Source organism: Mastomys coucha, unplaced genomic scaffold, assembly GCF_008632895.1.
Source record: "Mastomys coucha isolate ucsf_1 unplaced genomic scaffold, UCSF_Mcou_1 pScaffold18, whole genome shotgun sequence".
Classification (NCBI taxonomy): Eukaryota; Metazoa; Chordata; class Mammalia; order Rodentia; family Muridae; genus Mastomys; species Mastomys coucha.
The window spans coordinates 16,199,818-16,208,505 of record NW_022196900.1 but is presented as its reverse complement, the minus strand read 5'-3'; positions in this window follow the sequence as shown (position 1 = coordinate 16,208,505).

Sequence of the window (8,688 nt, the reverse complement as noted above, 5' to 3'; positions counted from 1 at the left end):
GGGTGGGTGGGTGGATGGATGGATGGATGGATGGATGGATGGATGGGTAGGTGGGTGGGTGGATGGATGGATGGATGGATGGATGGGTGGATGGATATTTTGTCTTTAAAAAAAAAGGAAAGGGACATAAAGAAACAACTAAAGTGTGGGTATGTGGGAGATGATACCCAATTCCAGATCTCTCTAACTAGGAAGTGTTTGCTCTGTCCTCTGAGAGCCCCACCTTGATCATCTTCGAATAGTCAGTTTGTACCTCTAGTTGGTGTAACAGGGACATTTGCCCTTAATTTCAATGTTCTAATATATTGAAATTTGTCATTGTTTTTGAACTAAGAGGCTCGTGCCTCATTTCATATCGATACCTGCAAATGGACACCTACACCTGAAGAGGTGGGCTTAAGCAACTTTTTTAGCTCTTAAATAGACCCATTCTCTGGGGTGCTGTAGTTCTGGGAGACCTTGTAGATTCCAGATCCTTCCCCTCCTCACAGCCCACAATGGACATGGACCATGGTCTACTTTCTACCATGGACTTTAGATCATTAGGTAAGCTCCCGATTCTGAATGAGTACTTTTTACTACACCCCTAACCCACAGTCCAACTCTTCCTTCCAAGGACTGGAAGCTTCCTCAGGGACCTGAGAGAATTAGAATGCATAAATCCAACTGATGGGCAACTTCTACCTTCTCACCTGCTCTCCTGGCAACAGCTGCTGGCCACAAGACAACTCAGAGCCACTGCCTAGCTCTCCCCATCCCCATTTCTGTCCACCAAAGGATTGCTGGCAATCTACAAATGTTTCCTTCAATTTAACAGTCACTACATGTCACCTACCACATGCCACCCCCCCAATATACATACATACACACACTCACACACATACTTATGCTCTGCCAACAGGTGACACCCTTCCAAGACTCCTGGGGCCTCTGCTGAGAGTTCTGTGAATACAGATGACAGCAAAGGGACATGTTCTGTTCAGAATCAGAAGTAGGAGCCTTCCTCCAGAGGCAACAAGGTGTCACCATACAGCTGGGCAAGGGACAAGTCCCAGAACATACTCTGAGACTCTACTCCTACCTTCTCAGAGCCACTGTTACCACTTGCTGCATCCAGGAACTTGTAACCACTGAAGATCAGCAGTTTGGCCAGGTCTTTGTCTCAGAAAATAATATTCTTCTCATGCTGTTCCTTATTTGTTCAACCAATATGTCGTGATGGCTTCTGAGGTACCAGTATGCAAAGCCAGCAACCTCAAGAGTAGCTAATAATTGTCTTGTCAGCTCAGCCTGTCCTGGCAAAGTACTATAGGCTGGACTACTTAAACTCCAGATGAGTATTTCTCATAGACCTGTAGGTTAGAAGTCCAAGATCAAGATACCAACTCATTGGGTTCCTGCTGATGGCTCCCTTCTGAGTTTGCAGATGGCCTTGCTGTGAACTCAGAGGGAAAGGAGAAAGAGAAGCAACCAACCTACCTCTTAAAATGAATCTCATCCATAAAACATTTTCACAGAAACATCCAGAATAATGTTTAACTAAATATCTGTGTGCTGTGGCCTGGCAAACTGACATAAAGTTAACCATCTTAGGGGTAAGCATATGTCTTAAAGGACTGTTTGGGGAGTCTAATTAGTCAATCTAACTAGGCTTTCGGATGTCATGTGGTGTATGGTGGATTGAAGGTTGTAATTGGCAATTATTATCACACTGGGATTCGATTGCACTTAAGACACATCCTCCTCCTTACATGATCACACAAAGAAGTTTGTCCCTTAGTGCCCCCAGGACCTCAGTAACTGTGATCAGGGATGTTCCTGTCAAGTCTATCCCCAAAACAATGTCAGCCTACTCTTGCCATCTGTTGAAGAATAATACCTTTACCCATAGGACCATAGAAGCTGGGCACTTACCAGGAATGAAGACCCAGCTTCAGGGAGAAGTCTAGACGAGCCAGTGGGACCAACAACGAGGGGCAAAAGCAGCTATGCAGCCATTGTGCTGCATCTGTTGGTCCTCAGTCACCTGTTCTCCCTGTTAGCCACGTGCACTATAAACCCTACACAGAATTCAGTGGGCCTACCGTCTCTGCAGCCAGCATGACACTCACCAGGCTCCCTTCCTGCCTTTAGGCTCTACTTTGGAGCATGTAACCAGCCTGCTCTGCTGACTTTGTTAGAAAAAAAGAAAGGAAAGGATCTGAGTATTCATTCAACACATTTATAGGGAACCCACTCCATCCCTGGTACTTTCTAAGTCAACTGATTTGACAAGAGGGTCTTTGCAAGATCATCAAGACACAGTCACAGGCCAGGAGAGAAGATACATCCACATACCCTGGTCTCTGCAGTCTCCTTTTGTTGATGATTCCAGTTCTTGGAGGGCTGAAGCAGGAAGAGTGAGAGAGCAAGGCTAGTGTTTTAGTCAGGGTTTCTATTCCTGCACAAAACATCATGACCAAAAGGCAAGTTGGGGAAGAAAGAGTTTATTCAGCTTACAGTTCTACATTCTGTTCATCACCAAAGGATGTCAGGACAGGAACTCACACAGGTAGGAACTTGGAGGCAGGAGCTGATGCAATGAGGAGGGGTGCTGCTTACTGGCTTGCTTCTCCTGGCTTGCTCAGCTTGCTTTTTTATAGAACCCAGGATTATCAGCCCAGGGATGGCACCACCCACAATGGGCTCTCCCACCCTTGAGAAAATGCCTTACAGCTGGATCTTATGGAGGCATTTCCTCAAGGGAGGCTCCTTTCTCTGTGATAACTCCAGCTTGTGTCAAGTTGACTCATAAAACCAGCCAGTGCAGCTAGTCTACACTACATAAAGCAATCCCATTTTAAGAAACAAAAGGATCAGTAGAGAGTCCTGACACAGCATGACTGTACATTTCTAAAATGGTGAATTTCAAACCTTAACACACAGGCAAAGTTCAGGATGGTGCTTCTACAAGCCAAGGATAGTCAGCAAAACCTGAGAGCTGGGACAGAGGCTTAGAAGATTCTCCCTCACAGCCTACAGAAGAAAGCAACTCTATCCACATCTGGATTACAGATTTCTTGATTCCAGGACTGTAAGGTAATAAAGTTCCACTTGCATAAGATACCCAGGAAGTACACACAAGTCTTGGAACAGGAACACATAGGAAAAGTTTAAGCCTGAGGGGGACACCATCCTTTGATTTCTGTGAGGCCAGCTTTCCCCATGATTGATTGTTAATAATTAAAACTGCCCTCTACATAGATACCGCCTTGGTGCAAGTAGGAATTCGCTAGGAGGGGTCCTCAGCGGGCACACACACCTTGGCATCAGCAGCCAGCTGAGTCTTGCTGTGCCATCAACCACAGTGAGCTGGTGAGCAGAAAGGTAGGTGGTGCGCTTCTTAATGTTCCACTTGGGACATCAATGCCTACAGCTAGAGCCGCTTGCTCACAGAAGCAGCCTGCCCTCTGGCTTCTCCAAGCTCTTTCTTTCTCTGACTCACACCTTCCTTCCAGACAATGCTTGCCTTCTCCCCAGGCCTCTACAAGTCCACCTCTGCCCCTCTGGAACCTTGGCCTCAACTCAGGGCACACTCACCGCATCTGAATTCTTTTGTCAGGGCTCCAGAGCACTTCTTGAGGGATCCTGACTGTTCCTGCTCTACCTGAACTGTCTGTCTGCCTATCTATTTATCTTCTTACTTGCTTATTTGTTTATGTCTTTGTGATGGTGGGGATGGAACAAGTGATTTATGCATACTGAAGAAGTGTTCCACCACTGAACTCTATACACTTCATCCAGGCCTTTCTTCATGCCTCTCAAATTTATCAAGTTCATCCCTAACTGGATACCTCTATTCTTCCCATGCAGGACCCTCCCCATGGGCCTTTACAGAGCTACCTCTCTCTCATCTTCTAGATTCTTAGATCTCTTCGCAGAGAACCCTTTCCTGGTCCTTCTCCATGAAAGGTGTCCTTCAAAGCACTTATTTTCCGAAATCACCTGCTTATGTTGACCTCAGTCTGCCGGGAGCCATGGCTTTAACTATGGCCTAGTGAAAAATTACTAGCTTACACTTACAGTCCTGAGAGAACTTGTGTAGTCTAACAGAATATCTGTGGGTGTGGAGGACATTGACCCTTGGTTCCAGGAACTGAAGATTGCCACCAGCCCCCCCTTGCTGCGGGCTCTTCCCCTCTCCCTTGTCACGGGTTCTTTCCCCTCCCTTGTCACAAGATCTCCCCCCCCACACCCCTGTCCCTTGAAGCTTTCTCCTGCTTGTGCTTATATTGCCATCCGTGAAGTAAAGTTTTTGGAGCTTAATCAGACATCTGTCTTGCTCTCATTCTTCATGTCTCTTGTCTTTTCTGTCTCCCTCTCCCCTGCCCTAGGTCCCTGCTGAATGAATGCCCCTCGGGTTGGGGCATCAGTCAGACAACGAAGCCCACTCCAGGTAACTGATTCAACAGAAAGAATTCAAGTTGGAAACCAATAGAGATCAGGGATACACTGGCAAGATATGGTCCAAATTCAAGAAGCCAACTCCTACAGGGGGAACAGTGGGAGAGAAGGAAATGGACAACTCAGGGAACTAGAATGGGGGGGGGGGCGTGATGGAGGAAATTCACTAAGGGATGGGATGGTCAGGGAACCAGAGCTAGAGAGGAGACATGATCCTAGAGGAGATATGGATAATGGGGGTGAGAGAGAGGGATGATGAGGAGAAAGAAGAGGAGGGAGAAGCTAAACCTGGGCGGGGCTAGCTGGCAATGGACCCTAGGAAAGACAGTGTCCTCTGTAACAGTGGAGCAGGGTAAAGCAGGGAAGGATCTGAGAGCTGAGTGACAATGAGCTGCACACTTTGTTCACTCGGTCCCCTGCAAATGCTTGAGATTCTTAGGATGGAGTCTATTGTTTTCCTCCCCGTCACCTAGAGAGGTATGTGGGTACAGAAAGCGTTCAATACATTTGGCAATGAAGGATGGAACATTAGATAGTTGGTAGTTGTGGATAAATACAACCACACTAAGTTTGGTTGTGATTACAGGGCCTGGGGAGCAAGGGGTTACATTCAGAATCAATTAGGAATATACTCAGACACAAACTCTCAGCACAAAGATTTCTTACCCCCAGAAAGGCAAGCAAGGGGGAGGGGCTGTCTCTAGATCTGGCAGGGTATCATGGGTTTCTCTGCAGAAGTTCATTTTTAAGGAAAAGAGGAGGAGTCTGTGCTAGGATGAACTGATAAGTCCTGAATGGACTAGTTAGCTAGTTTAGCCAAATAATGAATTTTGGTTACTGAACCTTGGTGTTTAATCTCAGCAATGAGTCAGCGGCCAAATAAGGGACTAGATCTTGGGGGCGGGAGAGGGGGGGCAGGAGAGAGGAGGGGTTAGCTTTAAGAATGTAATCTAGCTGGGCAATGGTGGCACACACCTTTAACCCCAGCATCCCAGCACTTGAAGAGACAGAGGCAGGTGGATTTCTGAGTTTGAGGCCAGCCTGGTGTACAGAGTGAGTTCCAGGACAGCCAGGGCTACACAGAGAAACCCTATCTGAAAAAAACAAACAAACAAAAAAACAAAAAACAAAAAAAGAATGTAATCTAATGGTTTAGCAAGGCAGAGGAAAGGAGAAAAGGCAAAACCTACCAGCATTGTGTTTGCGATGTTTTGGCTTATTAGAAAGCCCTTCCACGAGTAAATGAGAAACTTTAGCAAGTGTCCATGGCCAAATGGACAAGCTTAGCCTAGTCAGGGCTCCACAAAGAGTGCAGCCCTCATGAGCTCACCTGTTTTCCAGTGGTACCCAGACACCGTATTCAGACCTAGACAGATCATAGTCTCCTGTGGACTACTGGTGCCTCTGAACTCAGCAAAGTGACTCTTTAAACAACAGCACGCTTTTCCCGACTAGATGGCTCAGAGAGTAAAGGTACTTGTGCCAAGTCTGACTACCAGAGTGTGACCATTGGTTCTCAAACAGTAGAAAAAGAGATCCAACTCCTGCCAGCTGTCCTCTCGATTCTGCATGCTCCCCACGGTAGACACACATAGTAATGAATGAATTGATGCAATTTACTTTTTAAAAATAGCACTTATGTTCTTTATCATGCCTTGCTGTTGACAACGTACCTTTGCAATCAGTTGATGCTCTAAACATCTCTGTGATCTCAAGATTAACCATTAATTACTGAGAGCTCACACATGCCTGGCACTGCTCCAAAGCTACCCCCCTATCAACTCCCTGGATCCTACAAAGTTGATATGGAAAGATGAGGAAACGGAGGCCCAGCCAGCTTAAGTAACATGCCACAGGTCACATGGTGGTGGTGTACAGTCGAGCTGGGATCTAACTCAAACCATTTAGCTGCAGTTAGCCACAACCTATGAGAGGAGTTACATGTGTCATTGCGTCTGTGAGATAACTAGATTGGAAAGGTGTAAGGATTGCAGCAAGTTAGGTGACAAATGGGAGTTTCCCTGTGTCATAAAAACATAACTTGATCTCTCTCCGCTGTGCAGTTTTTTTATTGTTGTTTTGTTTGTTTGTTTTTTGTTTTGTTGTTTTGTTTTTCTCTGTGTATCCCTAGCTGTCTTGGAACTTACGCTGTAGTCCAGGCTGGCCTCAGACTCACAGAGGTCACCTGCCTCTGCCTCCTGAGTGCTGAGATTAAAAGTGTGCACCCTGCATGGCTTTATTTTTCCTTCATTGAAATTTGTCTTTACTCTTGAGAATTTCATGCATGTATATAATGAAATATGATCATCTCTGCTTCCATCCCTGCACCTCCAACTCCTTCCCATAGCTTCACCAATGTGCCTCCCTCCCAGCTTCTCTCCTTTTTCTTTTGTGAACACTCTGTCCAGTCAGTGCTGCCTACATGTGCACAGAGTGCTCTTATCCACTGGAGCACGGGATCCTCCTTAAAACAAGACCCGCCCACCCCAGCAACTACCAATTGCCAGTAGCTCCTCACTAAGGGGCGGGGCCTGGAGATCACGCTCCACCCCCTCCACCCCACCCCCTTCCTAAGCTGGAATTTTGGTTGGCTGGATCCTGGGCAGGTAGCTACAGCTGCCATGGGTTCCTGAGTACAATAGCCATGTCATGTCCAGAAGACAGCATACTACAGAGTCCCTCCATCCTCTGGCTCTCACATTCTTTCTGCCTCTTCTTCCGTGATGTTCTCTGAGCATTGATGGTATAGGGGTTCACACAGATGTCCCCTTTATGACTTAGTTTTGATTTCTACGCCATGACCAAAGGTGAGGAGGAAAAGGTTTATTTCATCTTAGATCTTGTAGTCCATCACCCAGGGACTATCACTCAGGATAGGAACTGAAGACAGGAACCTGGAGGCAAGAACTGCATCAGAGGCCACAAAGGAATGCTGCTTGCAGCTAGTGCTGCATGGTCTTGCTCAGCCTGCTTTCTTCTACAGCCCAGGACCATCTACCCAAAGTGAGCTAGGTTCTTCTACATCAATCATCAATACAGAAAGCGCCCCACAGGTTTGCCCACTGGCCAATCTGGTAGGGGTATTTTCTCAATTGAGGTTCCCTCTTCAATAACCCTAGTGTGTGCCAAGCTGACATCACACTAGTCAGCTCACAGACTAAGCACTCAGTCTCTACGCTCGCCAGCTTTCCATTTATACTTCTCTGTACTGACTGCTGCCATAAGAAGCTTATCTGACCAAGGACCCCTCACATACTGACGGCAGGCAATAAAGGAGCCAACCTCAGACCAACCCAAAAATGTCCTCTCTGCTGGCTAGCTTTCACAAAGCCAGAATGTGCCATTCAGGTTGCTGGGGGACAAAAGCCATCAGTCGTCACATGCAGCACTGGCCCCTGCATGCTGTTACTCTGACCTGCCAGGCAAAAATGTGCCCCCTGGTACAACAGTGGACAGGATTATTATGGGATAACAAAACCCTTTATGACTGGATTTGAAGCCTGCTCCATGGGAGGGATGTCATGCCTGGTACTGTAATCTTGGTCAAAAGCCCATGGAGCATGGCAGGGGGGAGGGGGGAAGTTGTGGGTTAGAGGAGGTGTGGGGAGGTGTCATAAGCCCCCAGAGTAAAATCTGCTATTGTTTTCTCACTTTTCTGTTTTGTCCCATTTTGTTGTTGTTGTTGTTGTTGTTGTTGTTTTGTACTGTGTAACTTCTGCAGCCACGACTTTATAATTTGTCAGTAACTGCTAAATGTGCTAAGTATAAGAACTGAGAATTATCACAATACGTGAAGACATTCAGGCTCAGAAAACCCTGACTTGTCTAAGCTCACACAGCTGACAGATAGGCAAAGCAGGATTTGAACTCAAGTCTGAGCTACTTTGCAGGCAGGCTTCTTCCTGGTTCCCTGGTCACCCTCACTCATCTCTTTCCTGGGACAGAAACAGGAATCAGATAATACTGAATTGTACTGGCTGAATGTTCCCAGACACAGAGGCTGAGTTCTGTCCCACAAGGATCTGCTGTCCCGTTTGGGCCCTTGGGACTAGACTGAGAAGGCACATCATTGTCCCTGGGCACATCCAGCGAAGGAAACAAATCAGTCCAGGGCAAGGACCCCCAAATGCAGCCTAGCTTCAGAGGACCCCCTGTTTCCCTGGCTTTGTCTGTAGGAAGGACGAGGGTGCTGGGCAGTGATCTCTCTTATGCAAAAGTGTATCTACTCCTTGTTAAAAAAAAAAA